This window comes from Gavialis gangeticus, unplaced genomic scaffold (assembly GCF_001723915.1).
Source record: "Gavialis gangeticus isolate Ggan-Ray unplaced genomic scaffold, GavGan_comp1, whole genome shotgun sequence".
Taxonomy (NCBI): domain Eukaryota; kingdom Metazoa; phylum Chordata; order Crocodylia; family Gavialidae; genus Gavialis; species Gavialis gangeticus.
In genome coordinates, this window is record NW_017729031.1 from 21,202,585 (window position 1) to 21,223,881 (window position 21,297).

The 21,297-nt window shown below is 42.9% G+C and overlaps 1 protein-coding gene across 8 annotated transcripts in view; it reads right to left on the reverse strand.

Annotated features, from left to right (window-relative positions):
- R3HDM1 (R3H domain containing 1) overlaps positions 1-21,026 on the reverse strand; it is a 188,774-nt gene extending 167,748 nt beyond the window's left edge. For 3 of the 8 annotated variants that reach the window (XM_019522485.1, XM_019522483.1, XM_019522481.1), the window contains exon 1: positions 20,898-21,026. The gene's annotated coding sequence lies outside the window, so the exon portion shown is untranslated. The remainder of the gene's footprint in view (positions 1-20,897) is intronic. The other 5 variants (XM_019522489.1, XM_019522484.1, XM_019522486.1 and 2 more) reach the window with 3 other exon arrangements.
- Between the last annotated feature and the right edge of the window lie 271 nt (positions 21,027-21,297).

The window sequence follows — 21,297 nt, forward strand, 5'->3', positions numbered from 1 at the left end:
GAGTTCCTCCTGCTTGTTCCCCATGCTACGGGCATTAGTTACTTGTTAATCATTAGTAATTAGTTAATCGTTACTTGTCCAAGAATTTTGTGAACTGGAAAAGAGATGCAGACAGATGTCATAGTCCACAATTGTTATAGAGAGACAGACACTTGACTTGGCCAGAATGGTTTACTCAGGGATAATCCTGCTTTAAGCAAGGGGCTGGACTAGACGACCACCCACCCACAACAGGACTGTGACTGAATCCAAATGGTTTTGGACAAAAACCAAACCACTCTCAAACTCAGTTTCTCTCTGCCATAAGCAGATAAACAAGCATACATCCCTTATTGCCCCATTTTTGCTAGAAGTAATAATATTCTTAAATTATTTTTGAGGATTACGCAAAAGTAAAACAGCGTTCTCCAATTTATAAGAACTGGAAAATGCAGCAAGGGTATGCTTGCAAATGCAGACAGTGATGAAATAAAATATATGTCATTACTGTCAGCAGATAATTACTGTGAAGGTCTATATGCTTTTAGTGAAGCTGTACTGTATGGCAAGAAATACTGATGCTAATGAAACCTAATGGTCTAGGACTGCTAATTACATTCAGTTCTAAATACCACATAAATTTAGGGCTTTTACACAAGTTAAAAAGAGACATGACTTGAAGCAGCCATAAGGCCTAGGGGCAACTGAAACCTCCAAGTGTGTTAAGGAGTGGAGACTAAAAAGTATCTGTGTTGTGGTTCTCTGTCCAATGCAGACAACCGTCCTCAAGGATTAAACTTTTTCAGTAAACTGTGAGACAGTTACATAGTGGACACAATATTCAGCTTCATAACCAGTTTTAAAAATACTTTCAGAGTCCAGTTATGCTGAAAGAGATGGTGGGGGCAGGAAGTAGGAATCCATACTAACAAGACTGATAACTAAACACTACAGACATAATACACGTTTAGCTACACCCAGAGCTACATCTGTGACATATTTTACCAAGAGTTTTCAAGAAACTAGATTAGCACTAAAAAGATCAGATTTTTCAAAAGGAAAATGTCTTGACATTACTGAAGCAAGTAGGGGAAAGAAGATAGACAAGGCTGTGCAGGGAACATTTTTGGTGAATCGAGGGTGGTGAAAACAGGAAAAGACATAACAACTGTGTCCACTCCTCCCATTCTAACCCTGGCTTCCCTTTGCTCTGGACAAGGAATGAAGGTCACATGCTGGTGGAAAACAAAGGAAACTTAACTAGAATGAATGTGGTATAAGTATGGTATGGAAGGTCCTTGGAAGTGATAACTGCATTTATTCAGCCATTCATCCAGTTCAACATCAGATTATCTGATTGCCACAACACCTGGGACACCTACATTTTGGTAAAAATATAGCGATATCAGAGCTAGAAAAGACACGTTCTTGGTTTCAGAGGGACATGTTACACAAGAGAAGACACTCTTGGCACAGAGAAGTTTTATTTAAAGCCATCATGGCAATTGATCTGGAACATGAACCAGTTATTTTCTTTTGATGAGTAACTGCATGCTGGTTGATTTTCTGAACAGTCAGATTTTCTGGACCTCAAAAGTCAAATACAGTTAAACTTTAAAAAAAATTTCTATACATGATTGAGGGGAGCCACATAGTTCAGTTGGTAGGGTGACTGGCTACAAACTGGAAGAACCTGGGTTCTATTCCAGGTGAAGGAAGTGGATTTCCATTCATTATTTCCAGTTCCAGCATCGCCGTAAGGCCCACCCAGCCTCCAGTCCAAAGGGTACCACACACTATCTGGGGGTAAAGATCCAGAGAGTGGTGCTAACCACATCAATTCCTCCTCATCCTAAGGTTAAAAAAAAACAAAACAAAAAAAAAAAACACAAATCCAAAAAACCCCCAAGAAACGGTGGAGGCCTGCCTTCACCATCCCAATGGAACTTAATGGTCTGTGAACAGGACACCTTTTACCTTTACGCGACTCAGAGATGCCTTGCTAATTAATTGTCATACGGCAAATGAACAGATTACAGAAACGGGAGAATCCATCACGAACTAGAGTTCTGGACACAAAATACATAAAACTGATAAATTCATTTTGTTACTGTAACCCTTTGTCTTTCTTAACCCAAGTATTCCTATTGCTATCCATTCTTGTACACGTATTACTTCTAAAACAAAGCCTTTCGTAGCCCAAAGACCTACCTTGTTATTTTACTCTGTAAACCAGCTACATAATGTTCAGGCACTGAGTAATTATATACTTTTGCCTACTGTAAGCCTATTTGAAGCATGACACTTTATGCTATCATAGTGAATGAACTATGTATATTCTGAATTGTATAACAGGATGCAATTACAAAGATGATATTAAAAATGGTGAGACTCAACCAATTACTTTGAAACAGAATAAGTGGAAAGGAATAAGGAGCATCTCCCTCCATCTCATTCAGATTATCTAATTTTTCCATTAGTTGCTGATTCACTGGAGAGGATCAGGAAAAGTGTGTATGATAGACCCAAAAGTCACCTTCTCCTGATCAAAAGCTGGAAAAGAAGCATGGATATAACACAATCCAACGAACCCTGTCCCTGTTAGACACTGCTTTTCAGGTACTCTACAGGCAATAGAGTAACAGAGTATTCCATTTTTACTACTGCAGGAACTAATATAATACTGAGGAATGTTAATGAATTTCTCCCAGAGTAATGATGGGTCTCCAAGAGCTAGGAAAGCATTACTTGGGTATGAATTCAGGCCATTTATAAGAGGAAGAACAACTCTTCTGAAAGGGGTCATCCCGGTAGCAATAAATGGACCTAGAAGCCTGTGTCAGAGAACAAACTGAGATGACCATTGGTTTTGTGAACACCGAGGAAGAACTAGATAGGCGAGAGGTTCTCCGGCAATTCTCCAAATGCTCCCTCTTGACACCAAACAGCACCTAGATTAAGTTTTTCTTTCAGGGGGGTACCTGCAACCAAGAATGCCATGTTTCTGTAAACCATAAGTTTTCAGAAACAGCAGCTGGTAGAGACTCTGGAAAAGCACAGGCTGTATTGTCTAAGAAAATTAGAACTATTTTTTCTGTTGACTGTGAACTGCTTTCAGCTAGCTGCTCCAATTGTCATTTATATTCAGTCGTAATACCACGTTACTTTTAAGAATTGTATAGGAGCCTGCAGCTTAGAAAGACACTTACCTCTCTTACACAGCTGGGTACTAGATGTCTGTCTGATGCAAAGCAATTTGTTTATAAATACAATATCAAGTTCAACTTCTCAAGAAAGATCTGGGAGGCTCTGACTCAGACATTTCCTACTCATTTCTGTATTTTAACAGAGCTGTATTTGATTGTATTTGGGCTATAGTGCAAAACGTTAGCTTCTACTTTTATTCCTTTTGCTTTCTCAAAAGAGTTATAATGAAAACTTAAGATTTCCTGGAGGCTGACCGTATGGGTCTTCTCATTCACCATGGATGACTGAACATTTGTGCACTGAAATTGTAAGGGGCTGGAAGGCCTCAGAAGATGATCTGGTCCATCCCCTTCCCCAGGCAGGAAAGACAGCTGGGGTCAGGTGACCCCAGCAAGGTGACTGTCCAGTCTTCTCTTGAAGATTTCCAGGGTAGGCAATTGCACCACCTCTGGAGGGAGCTTATTCCACAGTCTGGACACTAACTGTGAAGAGGTTTTTCCTAATGTTGAGCCTGAAATAGTCTTCCAGGAGTTTGTGACCATTACTCCTGGTTTTCCCCAAGGGTGCCCTGGTGAGCAGTTGTTCAGCGAGCCCTTGATGTACTCCCCTAAGGTAGCAGTAAGCTGCTACCAAGTCCCGTCTCAGCCTTCTCTTTTTCAAGCTGAAGAGTCCCAGGTCCTTCAGCCTTTCCTTGTATGGTTTGTCATGCAATTCTCTGGTCATACGGGTGGCCCTCCTGTGGACTCTCTCAAGCTTTACCACATCCTTGGTAAAGTGCGGCATCCAGAACTAGACGCAGTACTCCATTTGGGGTTTCACCAAGGCTGAGTAAAGAGGAATCACTTCTTTGGTTTTGTTGGAGGTGCACCAATTGAGGCATGCCAGAGTATTTGCTCTGCTGGCAACAGTGTTGCACTGCTGACCCATATTCATACAGTGGTCTATTATTACCCCCAAGTCCCTTTCATTTGTGGTGCTGGTCATTTTGGTACCGCCAAGCTTGTAGGTGCGTTCGGAGTTGTTCATCCCCAGATGGAGCACTTTACATTTCTCAATGTTGAACTTCATCTGGTACCGACTCGTCATCACCCAACTTGTCAGCATGTCTATACCCACCTGTACCTGTAGCCTATCTTTAAGTGTGACCATGCTTCCCCATAACTAGTATCGTCTGTGAACTTGGCCAGTGAGCTCTTCACCCCATATCCAAATCACTGATAAAGACGTTGAAAAGTACTGGACCAAGTTCTAGTACTTTGACCTAGAACTTGGATCAAAATTACCATATTTATTTCAAGTAAATAGCTGAGGGAATGTGTCAAAGGGATGGTGATAATGGCAAGAATACTCTGATTTGTAACCAGTAGGTGGCAGTCACTGGTTTAAATTTTGCATACAATACAAGCTCAAAGAGAATTAGGGGTGCACTAATAAAGATTTTCTTGGCTGATAACGATAGCTGATGATTAACCAACCATGTCAGCCAATGCCGATCCGATAATCAATATTTAGTAATAGTGCAAGGCATTTTAAACTACTGAAATAAATAAGCCTTTTATTAGAGCTCCGCAGAGCAACTCAAAATGTTGTATCAAGCATCCAGTGGACCAGGAGCTGCCTCCTGCCCTTAATGGGGAAGGAGGTGGTTGCCTTATTCCCACAAACATCACCCCCTCACCCACGGCTCTCACCTGCAGCCCTGCTCCCCACGCAGTCTGTGATGCCATCCTGGGTGAACGGCACAGACGATTGTGCAGACAGCAGGACTGGGTGCCTTTGGAGCCCTAGAGCACACTGCTGCCTCAGCACTGGTAAGCCCTGCGCAGCTGAGCTCCTGCGGCCAATAGCAAGAAGCTGCTTATGCAAAGGCGACCCGTGCCTGGTGCAGCGGAACATCCCTCGAGCAGCACCTTACCCCGCCTGCACACAGCCCATCTCCAGGGCAGGCCTGACACTCAGACCCTTGCTGCCCACATAGCCTGGCTGCAGTGGTAGCAGCAGGACCCGGTAACAGTCCTGCTGTTGCTAAGCATGGCACCCTGTAACCACTTCCCGGGATGCCCTCCCACTGCTTGCTGTGACCTGTAGTCTGCTGCAGGCTCAGGCCAGTGGTCAGATTCGGGACTAGACTACACTTGCTAGGGTGCTCTGGGCACATGGCCATAAAATATTGGCTACAATAACCAAAAAAGCCAATAACTGATATTGTCATTTCTCCTTTTATTGATGCCGATCTGATAGCTAACCGATATATCGGTGCACCCAAGACAGAATATATTTCTAAGAACCTAAGACACAAAACAATGTCCTTTCACTAGCTTCTAAAGGTCTGTTCCATGGATCTGCACTCCAAACCCTCACTTAGCCTCTTGAGTACATACTTTTTGTCATATAAACTACAATTTTCCCATTCTCTACAAACCTAATGCCCAGAAGTTTTCAGTTCTAATTCTGCACTGTAAACATTATGCACTACTACAGAACAAACTCCTCACGCAGCCTAGATGACTGGAAAACAGCAAATATAGGGCCAGGTTTAAAAAAAAATTATGAGGTCATTCACCTGAAGCAAGGTAACTTCTCAGCCAATAATTAGAATCTATATATGGAAAACTTATAATTTGTTATCATTTTCCATACATAGAACCTAATTATTGGAGAATCATCAAAAATATCCACCCCTACCATGACCACAGCAACATAGCAAGCAGCATAGGGGCAGTAGGCAATAAGAGAGGCCTGTCCCTTGCCCCTTGCTTCCTGTCTTCCTCAAGACTTCCCCCTTCTTCTGCTGTCTGCCCAGCCAGACATCAGCAATCGTGGCAGCAGCTCTGGCCCTGGACCCCACAGTGCCTGCCACCTCTGCTGTCTGCTTCCACCCCCACCTGCTCCCTCCACCACTTGCCCCTGCCCACTGTCTGCCTCCGCCCACCCTGTCCCACTCCCCCTCTACCCTGAGGCACAGGGCACATGGTCACTCCAACCCAGGGGTGGGCAATTATTTCAGGCAGAAGGCTGCTTACTGAGTTTTGGCAAGTCATTGAGGGCTGCATGACAGGCAGCCAGGGGCAGATAAATATTAACATCCTAAATTTTTTAGGGGCCCCACGGGCCAGAGAGGATGGTCCAGCCCATGGGTCACATTTTGCCCACCTCTGCTCCAGCCCCTGCCTAGCCAGGCAGCAGTGGTTATGGAGGCAGCTCCAGCCCTGCCCCTGGCCCCAGAGCCACGGCCACTGCTTTAGTGCTCAGGGCTGGAGTATGGCTAGAGCCAGAGCTTGGAAGGAAGGCAAGCATTAGGGGGGAAGGTAGGGAAGAAGAAAGCAGAAGTGGCAATGGGATGAAAGCAGTGGCAGCAGAGGCTGCAGGGGGTGGGAGGAGGGCCTGCAGCTGCAACCCAGGACCAAAGTCAGAGCCACACAACCACCTCTCCTCCCACTTGTACCTGAATCCAAGATGAGGGACTTTTTTCTCCCCATGATGAAATAGGGAAAAGAATGCCTTGAATTCAAGTAAATATGGTAATTTTGCTCCAAGGTCTAGGTCAAAGTGCACAAATGTCCAGTCATCCATGGTGAATGAGAAGACCCATACAGTTAGCCTCCAGGAAATCTAAGCTTTCATTATAACTCTTTCCCCGTTCCCTTTCCCATCTCTCATGTCTTATAGTTGTAAGGATAGCTTCCCCAAAATGAGCCAGACTTGAATTAATGTGTTCTCATCTTTCCCAGTCTGCAGAGGAACAATTCTAGTGCTCATGGCTTCCCCAGCTATAAACAGGTTGAAGTTGTTAAGACTCTGGTCAGTTTCACAGCAGTTATTCAGAACCCTGTAAAAAACGGCACTGAAATTGCTAAGCACCATGTCAATTTCATGTTACTGTTGACTGTCAAAGCTGTGACAACTAACAAGAAGCAGATGCTGAAGCTAGGCATGAAAGAAGAGAAATAATAAAAAGGATGCTGAAAAGAGGGGTGATGTAGTTGAGCCTCTAATTTCTTTCCCCCTCAGTTGGCAGCATGGGCGACTGGTGCCGCCTTAGTCAGGGAGTGGGGCCACATGCCCCACCTGCGACTGGTCCCACTGACTGGAGGGGGGTGGGTATGAGTCCCCCCGCAAGCAATCCTGCAGTCCTGGGGGGAGGTGTCCCTTGTGGCTGATCACTGCACTCACTGCAGCCACTTCCAGGAATGGCTGCAGCCGCTTCTGGGAGCAAGTGCCGGCCAAAGTGGCTGCAGTGAGTGCAGCCATTGGCTGGTACTTGCAGGGGGGGCACTAGCAATCCCACCTGCCCCCCCTACCCATTGCCTAAGCGGCGAGTGTAGCCCTCAGGTGCACCCCTGTGCACCCCCTATGCATCACCACTGCTTAGCAGCCAGAAGGCTCTACAGGGGTAGAAGAGACAAAACTGCTTTTTAAGCAGCTAACTGCTTTTTAAGCATGGAAACAGTGTTTCAGATGTCCAATACCCAAAAACCCAAGGGACACATGAAAGATGGATCCTTCAAGCAGACTAGAGGAACAGCAACAGAGTAGAAATTTCACCTCTCTCACTTCCTTAGTTCTCTCACTGTGTTCGTCTCCAACCTCATGTTTTACATCTACCTCTAGCTAACAGATGTCTGGCATTGAAAAAAAAAAAAAAAAAGAGATTAAAATAAGAAGTTAAAGTGCAGCTAAGTTGGTGGAAACATATTTAGAAAACTTGCTTCACAAAAGACACCAAAGATAAAAGGAAAACATCTAGCAAACCAGAATCTCAGGCCTTAGAGATTAGTTTAAAATCAGATCCCTTTCAAGAACAGTGTATTATGATTCGCTTACCCTTTGGAGAAACTTAGAGACATTCTGAAACAAACACTGATCCAAGTGGATCCAGAGAAGCATTTTTCCCAAAACCAAAAGTTTAATATACTTGTTAATTTTTAGGCAAAATTCTGTAAATAATATTCATATATCAGACATAACCAGAAACAGTCACAAATAAGTTGGGAAAAGTAAAAAAAAAACCAACCACCATTTTAAGTCATTTTTCAAAAGAGAAAAATAAGAGACCAACATAAAATTCCCTGCCTTTTGGGTCTATATGTTGCCATTTCTTAAAAAAAAAAAAAAAAAGACCTGAAAAAAGTCTTGAGACTTTTTCTTGCTTCTTTTCAATATTACATATAAAAATGATAACCTGCTATCCTTGTCAATTGTTAGCTGCTTTTTCTTTAGAAATATCAAGAAAAATAATTATGTTCTTCCCTGGTTTTGCTGCATAACCAAGTGAATGTCTAAGAAGATCTTGTTAAATAACTGCTTAACTGAAAAGATGCATGTACTAAAGCTGAGAGAGAATTTTGCCTTTTTCTCTGAAATTATAACCAAGTATTAAACAGGTTTATATATATAGCCTGATCAAGAATCTCTTCCCTACCCTGGTCAGCAATCATTCTCCTGGCTTCTGTTAGCATTTTACTAATTCCCTGATGTCATTAAGGTTAGCCATGACCTCAGTGTGATGTAAAAGCAAGAAAATGCAGGTGTGGGATTTTTATTTTTTTTGTGGGGGGGGAGGAGGGGAAGGGAAGGGAAACAGTGAGGGGGAAAAGGAAGAGGATGGGGCACAAGCTTATTTTTTTGCTCTTTTGCAGATCATCTGTAAAGTAAGTTGTTTTACCAATGATTTTCAGAAAGTTACTACTCTTAAAGAACTATATATGAAGTTATTTGAGGTAGATGACTTTTGTCATTTAAAAGCCTTTTCTACATTCAGACAGCTCTGAATGAATAATACTAAGGATTTGTCTAACAAGACAGTAAGCATTAGCCCTGTGTGAAGCAGCAAGTATTCACTTCAGATTCGGAAGATTCGGAGGGACAGCAATTTGATTTGGTGATTTGGATCACTGTCTCGACCTTCAGGAACACCAGCTGCTCTACCAAACCAGGATCTAAGTAGGTGCAGTGGGGTGTTACAGTATCACCAGCAATGCTGAACACCCTCTCGCAGTGGTCAGTGGACGGGACAGGTGTTCACGGGCAACTGTGGTCAGATCCTGCTACACCTGGCTGCGGGTTACCCAATAGGCCAAGGGGTTGCAGTGCAGTGGCTCCATGTCCTCAGTGAGATAGGTAGCCACCACCACCTTCGTGCTACCTGTCTGATGGTGGGGTCTGGTGCCTCTGGACCCCAACATTGAAGCCATGCCCTTGGCCCACATTGGCACCAACTATGGTGGAGGAGATTGGCTTGTGGTTGGAGTGCTGGCATGGGAACGTGAATCCCTCTCTTCCACATCCCACCACCTCTGCCCTTCTGCCTCCCTGACTCTGTTCACCAGCACCTCTGTCCAGTGATCAAAGGTTTTGCTACTGCAGACACTTCCCTTCACCCTCAGGTAACATATGCCCACTAGTAGGTGGACTGTACTGGACTGCAGTGGATCCAGCCAATTTTGAAGCCCTCCTTCAGCTGGTTCACCAGCGCCTGTACCTCTGGTGAAAGCGACTTGTCCCAGCCAGGACCATCGATCCCCTGGAACATCTCCATTTCATTTGCAAGCTCCTTTACTATGGGGATCACCTGGCTAAGGAGGGCATTGCTAGCGCTGAGGCTCTCGGTGGCCTCAAGGAAGGGTTTGAGGACCACCACGATCTATCCCACTCGGTTTTGTTAAAGGGACTGCTGATCCCAATCTCCCCGACCAAGGCCATCTCACGGATGGCTTTCTGTTGCTCAACCAGCCTTTCCAGTATCAGGTATGTGGAGTTCCACCAAGTGTCCACATCCTGCATGATTTTATGCTGCAGGATGCTCAGCTCTGCCTGTTTGTCCCGCAGCATCTTGACCCCCTTGATGCTCCGGTGGAAGTAGCCTGCCACCTTCCTGCATTTCAAAATAAGCTGACTGGTAGTGACGGCACTGTCACCAGGAGCCCTGTCCCCCTCCAAGGCATGCCTGACTACGAGGTGGAACTTGTGTGCCACACAGCAGCATCATGCACCACCTTCACCATACTGGCCCCAGTGACCATGAACCCACAGGTGAGCCTGCCCTGCCCAACGAGCCGCCCCTGCATCATGCAGTTCGTGGCCACCATGATCTCCCTTGCTGTGTGGGACTGATCCATCACCTTCGCTTGAAGGAGAGGCCACCGATGCCCTGACTGATTGCACCAGTGCCCTGTGAGGGAGAGGTAGGCATGATCTCCTATGACCCCAGCTGACTTCCTGCCCTTTGGGCAGGGGGCTGGACTCGATGATCTTCCGAGGTCCCTTCCAGCTCAAATGTCTATGAAATCTATGAAATCTCCACCTGGGCTGCTCCAGGTGTCCAAGGTGAAGTGCAAGGCCACCTGTAGACCTGCATTCCGCAGCTCCTCCCTCAAGTACTCCCTGTATGCCTCATATAGGGAGGGCACCACCGTCCTGCTAAAGGTGGTGCGTGCAGGCATTTGGTACTATGGGGCCTCGAGCGCTATGAGCTGCCCAAACCCTGGATGCTCAACAAAGGACAAGGGTTGGTCATCCAGAGTAAGCATCTCCCCAGTGCTCTGGGTGGCCTCGCTCACCTTTGGAATGCATCCCCCTTTGTCTCCGCCTTTCCCACACTGGTCCACGGTGGGCTGCCTTGGCTTCTTGGGGACAGGAGCTTTGGAGCAAGAGGGAGACTTCTTTTTGGGCATGCTCCCACTGAGCCAGGCGGAGGAGGAACAAGGGCAAAGGGGTGCTGCCTCCTGAGATGCAGCAGCACCGCTGCAGCAGTGAAGTGTTTTACGTCCTCGCCCCAGCTGATCTGCCTTCAGTAGTGCTGGCAGGTAGCATACCTGGGATCATCTGCCACCTCAAAATGATCCTACGTTATACTACTCACCGAAGAATAGCTGGGTATCTAAAAAATCACTCCTCAGCTGACAGTCCTCATAACTAATGGTAGCTGCATCACCACAATCAAATTAGATCTTCATTAGTTTATTAGCTTTCAGGGGAGGAACTACTACTGGAGATTTTGATCGAGACGGTGTCAGTCAACCCCAACTCAAAATACACATTCATGACATAAAAACATTAATTCCTAAAGACAATACTAGGTTTAGCTGCAAGTATCAGAACATCGTGAGTTCCATGATGTGCATTCCATGTTAGCTGAGGGTGGGGATCCTGCCTTACCCCCTCCTCACCAGGCAGAGGCACAACAACAGGAGGAGCTGAGCCACCTGCCTCCGCAACCTCCTCCGAAGTACCTTCCAGTAAAGGAGACCTGCCTCTAGGGGAACTCTGAGGGGTGTGGACCAGAAACTCAGATTCCCCTCCTTTCACAGAATTTCCTTTGCTATGGCCCATGAAGCTTCACACATCCCTAGTAAGCATGTCCATGTGAGGAGTTATGTGTATAGGAATATACTGCTAAGTTATCATCAGTAGACAAGGAAGAGTGGAAGAAACAAAACAGTTGTAAAATACCATTTTACAGCTAACGGATTGAGACCAGAAGTTTCCATCCAAGATATACTTCTCACAAAAATCCATGCTGGGTAGTGAGCTTTGTTAGAGAAAGTAAATATCCTTCATGGATGCAACACTAATATTGAGTATATTACTAGGGAAAGAGCAGGCTACAATGGCAAATTTCTAGAGGACATTTCCTATAGTAACCCAGTTTCCTATGAAGTCAGGACTAAGGCAATTTAGCAGAAAAGAATGTATATACAGAATAAACATTTCACTATATACAGTAGGGTGGAGATATGGAAAACATTACAATTTATCCATAAATTGCACTTTTTGAAAGTACTCTCTTGAGAGGACTTACCTCAAGAATGATTAAAAGACTGGAAAACATGCCTTATATAAGAGATAACTTCACAAACTCAGCAAAGAGAAGATTACAAGTTTTCTGGGTCAGTTTATAAACCCCTATGCTTATAAGTATATGAAGCACCCTTCAGTCCACCAGGTAATAGTACACATCAAGGTCTAGAGACTGAAAGTTGAAGGCAGGTAAATTCAGAGAAGAAATAAATTACATGTTTTACCAGTGAAGGTAATAACCTTTGAAATAATCCCAAGATTGTGGACTTTTTGTCACTGGTAATTTTTAAATCAAAACTGGATGTTTTCCCAAAAGCTATGCTCCATAGACAAAGGAATTTATTCAGGCAAGTCCAGTGGCTTGTTATACACAAGATTAAATTAGAAGACAAAAGTACTAGACTTTTCTTTGTAATACTTGAATCTATGATGAGATTCCAGATTGTGACAGTGCAACACTAAATTTGCAAAAAATGCAGTGTTCAATTGCCAACTGTTAAGTAGCAGTTATGCATTTGTCGGAAAACAAAAATCCCGCTAGTATTGAAACACCAGTTGTAATAAGAACTCAGCCAGTCACCCATGTACAAAAACACTTTCCATCCTTCCACTCCTTTCAGACTCTTACTCCAACAGCTAACCAGATGACCGGCATTTTGCTTTGAAGGTTAACAAATTCATAGTTGTCATAGAGAAGGGCAGGGGAATAAGTTCCACAGTTTTGGAACCCACACAGACAGAATGCTAACATTCTTGTTTTATGGAGGAACATACAGCCTAGGTGCCTCTGTTTACTGGAACTATAGCAGTATGTCTTGGAGAAAGAGGAACAGACCAGTCCCAAGGCGTTTAGGACTTGACTGGTCAAAGCCCACAAAAAATAGACAACCAATGCACATCCTGGAACTCAGCCTAAGCTACTGCAAGCTACACCAACTCTTCACAGGTTTGAAGGATTAGTACCATGTAGAATGTACTGCAACAATCAGCTCTGTCACAAAAGGCATGGATACCTGAAATCCACAACAGAAAAAAAAAATCAAAGTTGCTTTCAGACACAGATAGTAAAAGGTAATTGGCATTACTGCTGTAAGATGATCGTCCAAGAATAGCTGGGTATCTAAAAATCACTCCTCAACTGACAGTCCTCATAACTAACAGTAGCTGCATCACCACAATCAAATTAGATCTTCATTAGTTTATTAGCTTTCAGGGGAGGAAATACTACTGGAGATTTTGATCGAGACAGTGTCAGTCAGCCCCAACTCAAATTAATATTCATGACATGAAAATAGTAATTCCTAAAGACAATCCTAGGTTTAGTTGCAAGTATCAGAACATCATGAGTTCCATGATGTGCATTCCATGTTAGTCATGGAACGAAGATCAAATAGAATATTTAAACATTATATTTGTGCCTACATGATGCTTATTTTTTTAGGTACAAAACAATACGTGCCCAAATGTGATAAACTTGCAACAAATCTTGCAGAGAATCACTAACCCTGTGTATTTAGCATTGAAGGCAGGAACCAAAACAAGCCAAAACTCCACAGGATATTAGAACCTACAAGGGTCAAGTTAAAAAGGAGAAGTACAGCAAAAATCCGTATCCTGCTACCTCTGAACAGACACCACCAAGATAAGGTTATTACAGGGATGACAGACAGCCTGATGCCTCACTGCCAGGCATACCATACAGAAAAAAAAAGATGTTTCTTCATTCCCCGAAGTTTTTACTCAGAGCAGGAGAGGTCATTCTCGGTGACTGCTTAGGACTCAGCCTCTCCTGCTGTATTTCATTTTCCCCAAGGAGCAGAGGGATAAAGGTAAGGGGAAGGATGCAATATTAATCTGGGGACTTTGGAACGTACTAAGATTTTTCTCTTGATGGCACAGCACTGAAATTACAAGCAACCCTGTGAAAGAAGTCTGCCACGAATTAAGATTCTACTAAAGCTGTCCCAGAAGTGGGTTCAGGGGCAAGGGAGAAAATAACAGCAGCGCTAGGCAAGAAAGGCAGGAATTCTCATTGTTGGGAGCTGAATACTAATACTTTGGGTTTTTTTTAAATAAATCCCTGAAATACCCATGCTCAATAACCCTAAGGACTAGTTTACATTCCAAGCATCCCTGCAAAGAGGCTATTTTTCCCTTTAAAGTTTAAGTTTACATTCACTTGACAACTTCATGGCAATGCTCGAGTTCCTAATGTACCCATAAATTAATCTCCCAAGCACACCTTTTCCTGCTTCAGAACTGGTCCCATGCATTAAAACCTAATATGTTAAAAAAATTATCAAAAATGGATTAGAAGAGCTTAAGATATGGCCACTGCTTTGATTCTCAACCATTTACCACACAGACACCAAATTATTTCACATTTGCGCAAACTCCACTCCTTCCTTCCCTCTTCTTCCCCCACTAAAACCAAACCAAACTGCCCTCTTGCTTAACAAATGGTCAGCTGCAATCAGACACACACAAACACACATTACTTTGGAAATGAGGAGATTTTGAGAGAGAAGAGGTGGAAGAGAAAAGAAAATAACATTTCTAAAGGGAACTCTCATGTTTTCAGTATTCACAGGGTACATTATAACTTTGTCAGACAAAAATTGGCAACACAAACATTCTGAATGCAACATGCTCCCTTCAAATGCACAGTTTCAGTTACAAAAAAGGGTATGGATTTATCCAGAGTATGCACATAATACAAACTTAATAGACATTCTTCAATTAATGACACAACTTTGAGCGCCGCGGGTTAGCAGCCCTGAAACTAACAGTTCCTTCCTGATCTATTAGAAACCTTGGAAACAAACAAGTGTTAGTCAGCTGCTTGCAGATGTTTAAAAACAAAAAAAGTGGCACTTTAAAGTTGGTGCCTTCCTGTGCTGAGCCCAGTGCCTGCCCAGAAGAGGCAGTGCCTTAATTAGACCCAGTTTGCCCGATGTCTCTATATATCAGGCACTTCAGTGGGAATTTTTTGGCGCTTTATCTAACAGCTGAATGAATCAGCTGTAGCTAAAAGCACCAAAAAGCCCCACTGAAGCACCTGATCTATAGAGACACCGCAAAATTGGGGCAAAGTAAAGCGTGGTTTTTTGTTTGTTTTTTTTTAAATGACGGCTAATAGCAGTGCTTAGGTATCTGCTTTCCCTTCACCATTTATGTCACCATTCCTATCACATAATTTTTAATACCTCTGACAGTTTTTTATTTTGACTATATGCTTGTCAAGGCAGGGACCATTTCTTCACGATCTGGATTTAGAATGCTGATTCGAATTCAGCCCAAATCAGGGACAGTGTTTCAAATAACTGTCCATGATTTGACTTGGCTGAATCCGAACCTGAAGATTCGATGCCTATTCAGAGAATCAGCCATAGACACAGCTTTAAAAGTTTTTTTCTACATACCTTGAGGTACCAGCACGGCTCGTGAAGTCTGCGATGGCTGGGTGCATGGAGCGTCGCACAGGAGTGTGGGGGGTCTTCATGTGCTCAGTGGTGAGCAGGGAAGTGGACTGGAAGTACTTCCAGCCCACTTCTGGGCCCACTGGGGAGCACGCTGGGGGGCTCTTCATGCCTGCCCGACTCTGCAATCAGCTGCAGGGGGACCCCGGGTGCCCCCCCCAGACTCAGGAGGCACCAGTCACTGAGCCAGGGTGGCGGGGGGACAGTCAGCGGACCTGGAGGACCAGAAGTGCTTCTGGTCCACTTCCGGGTCTGCTGCCAAGCACGCAGGGGAGACCCCTGCGCTCCTGTGGGATGCTCCATGCGCCCCAGCATCGCAGCATTCACGAGCTGCCTGCTACCTAGAGGTACGTAGAAAAAATATTTTAAGCTGTGCCTATGTCCGAATTGCCAAATCTTTCCGCATCTCTCCGAATTGATTTGGAGGGTTCCAGAAATATTAAAGGGTCTCCCGATTTGATTCGGATTCGGAGATTTGGCCATCAAATCAGGCAGAATCTCTGCTGAATTGCTCTCTTACTTGTTTGAGCACACCTAAGTTATTTTTAATCTTTACTAGGGCTGTGCAAAGCTTTGGTCCAGGAGGGGACCAATCTCAATGTCAAAGCTTCACACAGCCCTAGTAAAGATTAAAAGTAACTTAGGTGTGCTCAAAAAAGTAAGAGAGCAATCTGAGTCCATTTTTCAATATGAATGAAGAAGTTGGCAGAGGTAGGATGGTCAATGGGAATAATATAGAAATGGAAATCACTGCATCTGAATGGAAGTAAAACTCAAGGAACAAAATAAACCCACACTGCAGGTCCTAATAATTCCCGTTGGAAGACGGAAACAACTGACATAGGAGATCTCAATTTCAGAAAAAAATAAATAAAAATACTAAATACAAGGTGAGCTCCATTCAGCTCTGGTGAAGCCTCACCTGGAGCTCTGGCTCCAGTTTTGAGCCCTACACTCCAAGGAGGAGGACAATTTGGAAAGAGTCAAGCACAAGCCAACAAAAATGATCAGGGGGCCTCAGAGACAAGCCTGGGAAAGGCTGAAAGAACTACGGTTATTTAGCCTGGAGAAAAGAAGACTGAGGGGGGTCCGATATCAGTCCTCAAATAGCTGAAGGGTGATTATAGAGAGGACAAAGATGGGATTTTCTGTGGCAACAGGGGACAGGACTAGGAACAAGAGCCTCAAGCTGCAGCAGGAGAAATTTAGGTTGGAGATTAGGAGGAACTTTCTGACTATGGGGGTGGTCAGGCATTGGAACAGGTTAGTTAAGAGAAGTTGTGGAATCTCCATCCTTGGAAAAGCAGGTTAGACAGACACTTGGCTTAGTCAGGGACCATCCCGCACTGAGCAGGGGGCTGGAATAGAATACCTCATGAGGTCCTTCCCAGCCCTATTTCCTTATGAGCCTATGACTAAATGACTGGAGAGTAGCAGAAGTCATACCTATATTTAAAAAAAGGGAATAAACGGAGCAAAGGGCCCTTTAGTTTGACCTCAACAGTACGCAAGGCATTAGAACAATTTTTGAAGAAAAGAATATTCATCAATATCGAGGTAAATGGAGAAAAGGATAAAACAACAAACACAGGTTCAACGCTGGTAGATCAGGCCAAAATAACTGTTTGTTTGATAAAGTATGTTTCTCTGATAAGATGATGGGAATTCTAAACCAGTAAGGGACCAACCTCAATGCCAAGAACTGCCCTGTACCATTCCTAAGTGCAACTCCAATCTTCTTCCCTTATCTCTTGTTCTGCTTCCTGCTACCACCCCTGTGCAGAGAGCCTGATCCTCTGTTCTGTTTTTTCCTCTGTGCTCCCTGCCCAATTAAATGCTTCACCTTTTGCTACTATAGTGCTTGTTTCCTGCCTAATCTGCCATATGCCACAGAGACGCTGCTTGTGTCCCCTGTGGCACCTATACTGCAGGTTGGCTACCCGGGTTCCAGACGGTGAAGTAAATTAAATCTATTTGATCTTTAGTAAAGCATGTGATATACTGTTAAGTTGGAAATTGCAGAGAAACTGAATGCAAGTATAAGCACTATGGACAAAGAACTGACAGAAGAGGTGATGACACTGGGTAGAGCTGGAAAGGGAGGTGCTGGGCTAGAGAGCAGCTAATAGTAGTCTCTTGAGAAATGATCTTAAGTTTATCCTTATTTTCATTATGGATATTAGCACAAAAAGTTGAAGAGTGCTAATAAGGACGAATGATAACAGAAAGCCTGAAGCACTGTCAAGAGACAGGAGGATCAAAATATTATAGAGAAAGAACTGGATGATGTTAAGGATGGAAGGCAGGGTGAAGAAGAACCTTATGGACTCACTAAATCAGAGATGCATAAACTTCCGCGTCCCCCAAGATAACTTAAAAATGAAGCAACACGAGTGGGATGAAATTCAGCAGTACAAAGTGCAAGGTCATGCATATAGGTGCTACTATAATAGAAATCCTAGGTGTGTGCAGAAAATCAGTGGTCACTTATAAAAACAAAGAAGGACTTGGGATACTGGCTACAGAAGAACTATGAGCTACTAATGTAATACAGCAGCAGACAAAGTATTTCCAACAGAGAAAAAAGAAACATTTATTCCTTTATACAAGACACTGGTGAGACCTCGTGTGGAATACTGTGCACAATTCTAGTCACTTGCATTCTTGAAAGAGAAAACTGAAAGATTTTATTTAGCTTGGTAAAGCAAAAGCTGTGGGGGGCAAAACAGGATTCTTCTCCTCTGTAACTATATCAGGGTAGGGAAACACCAGGGAAGCAGAAGAGCTATTTATGCTAAAGGACAATGTTGACACATGAACTAATAGGTAAACTGACCATTAAGAAATTAAAGTTGGAAGTTAGAAGGCTTTTAACTAGACAGTAAGGAATAGCCTTCTATTGGGGACAAGTCTCATTTGTTTTAAGATGGAGCTTCTTAAGTTTATGAACAGAATGTAATCAAGTAGCCTGCAGTAGCAGGGACCTGATGATCAAGGAGGTCCCTTGTTCTAAATGTGTGTCATTTAATCTGTACTGCATTGTATAATGAGTACCACATGTACAGCTCTGGTCCCCTCTACAATATTAAAACAACAGTGATTATTATTAAATCATCAGAAAATATTTTCAGAGACCTAAAGAAATATCCATCTTTATTTCCCATATTTGTAAGTTTGGACACCAGTCTCCCTGTAAATAAGATATGCGGAGAAGTCAGTTTACACATATAACAAGTTTAATTATTACTTAAGTAAGAATTGCATAGAGTTATTTACAATTAGTTAAAAAGCAACTTTATTTTCCACTTTCCATATATGACAGTATAAAAAGTAGTATAAAATTCTGGGAACAGTCTAGTTTCCAGCCAAGGACAGTTAAAGAAATGTTGCTTTTTTTCTACAATAGCAATTTATAAAATAAACATATCGGCTGCTGACAGACATGAAACCCTCCCCCCCACCTAAAACAGCGCTTTACCATAAGACGAAGCACATAAGTTTGAGCCGGCTCCCCAGTGTCTGTGTAGATCGGGCACTTCAGCAGGGCTTTTTTGGCACTTTTTATCTAAAGCTGATTCAATCACCTATTAGATAAAAAGTGCCAAAAAGTACCGCTGAAGCACATGAGCTACATAGATGTTTGGCGAGCTGGGTCAAACTAAGGTGATGCCCCTTCTGGGCATGTGCTGCACTCAGTGCAGAGGCATGCCAAGCTTAAAGCGCTGTTTTTTGGGTTTTTTCATGTCATATATAGCATGTATAGTGGTCTGCTTTCAACAAGAGAAAAGCCATTTTGAACTTATAAAATTGTTGCTCCTATCATAATTCACCTGACTTTTCAAAACTGTTGTGCATGTATCAATTTATAAATATTAATGGTACGGGAAATAAACAATGATGCTACAGCCTATCCTTGGATGAACAAGTTATAACTAACATTAAATGAGTATCTGAATAGTAGCAGCTGCATACTTGACAACAGTCTTACTTGTCATAATCAGTCTGACCTTGTTCAAGCAAAGGCCTCTAAGAAGCAGCTACAGGATTTGATATTTGAAAGTGTGCATATTAATCCATTTCAGAAATGTAAAAAATGATACCTGAGTGTAATCAATTCTTCAGCACTATAGATTTCCTTCTAGAACTTTAAGTGGATATATCATATTTGTTAAACAGTAGATGAATTTACTAGAAAATTAGATGAATTTACTACTGTTCCTGTTAATCCTGGATTAGTAAATGGAGCTTTGTATTGTTTAAACTACACATTTTGATCTGTGACACCTACATAAACCATATTTTATTTATTGCACCCGGGAAGAGAAGAAGAGCTGATGTTGCTAGGAAACCTGAATTCTGAACTTCCTGACCTTTGAGAGAGACCTAGATTTCGAGAGATAAAACATTTTATATCATGCAGACAAGAAAGTCTTACGTCTTAATATCTTATATTGGAACGGGGAGGCCTCAAGAACAAAATGTTTTGACAAGGTACAGCCCATCAGTTAAGTGTAAAATTTTCAATTAAGTCTTTGAAGGACATGTTTTTCTTGGACTTTCAAAAAACAAACTTAAAACCAGATACTAAGTAATGGGAAGCAAATAATCTTGAAATAGGACCTCTGGGTCACAAGTATCAAAATGATTACAGTATCATATTTAGACAAATTAGTACGAAAATAATTATCTTACATAATATTACTGCATTGACTTCACTTAGACTGCAGACATACATTCAAATAATCTGGGACAATTCTCCCAAGCTTATTCTCTTGGTAGGGAAACTTTCCCAGAGCCATGCGTACAGATATTTGAATGCTGAGACCCTGAAGAGCAGAGAGCTTGTAACGGTAAACTATGCAGCTGGGGGAGGACCCTATGCACGAAATGCTGGAGGACTATACTATCTTCTAGGAGAAGCCACACTACATACAGACATTTGCTGTTCCAGGAGAAGCTCTGCTGGGAGTGATTCAACCTGGTTGCTCCCAGATTATTTTTCTCTTGCAGTGGCCATTTTTACTCTGGGAGAAAAAGCTCAAACATCTGTGTACTCATGATTTCTCCTGGAAGAGCAGGAAAAATGTCATGAAGCCTTAGATAACTGCTTAGAGAATTTAGAAAAACAAATCTTGCTGAGTATAAAATTACTTTCTACATTATAAAGAGGTTAGCTAATTCCCCAAATTAGGCCATGTTTTGATTACGCTGGGCTTTGGTCATAGATGCTTAGCTAAACCCAAACACTCTTCCTAGTCAAAAGAAGGCTTGAGTAAATAAGGATGTTTCTTTTCAGATTCCATTAACTGAAAAACTGCATAAAACTAGTGATGTTATTCTGCCTCGTGCTATCCTCTAATAAAAGGATAAGTGAAAGGGATATTGCCTAGTATAGCATTTACATCACTTGAGTGAAAAATAATTGTTACTTACATGACTGTGATCTTACTTTAGTCAGTCTGCACCCTAGTTTTCCCCATTTTTAGAAGAGGGATAATACTGTGCAGCATCAGTGAAAGCAGCTTCTGGCAGTAGACAGAACACTTGAAGATAATCTATTGAAAAAAAAGGTGAAATGCAGACACTGAAATGTTTGGGGGCATGTTTGGTGTGCTCTGAAACCTACCTACCTACCTAGTGACATAATTAGTTACACCAAAATCCAGATTAAAACCTCTTTCACAGACTTACTACACTTGCCAACAGTCTGACTGCATATGAGAAGCTGAAATTCCTCAACTTTCATTGCAGGTAAAACTCAAGGTGCTGACCCTAGCCAGACTGTGCACACGCGTGTGCGCACACACACAAATAAAAATACAATTATCCATTT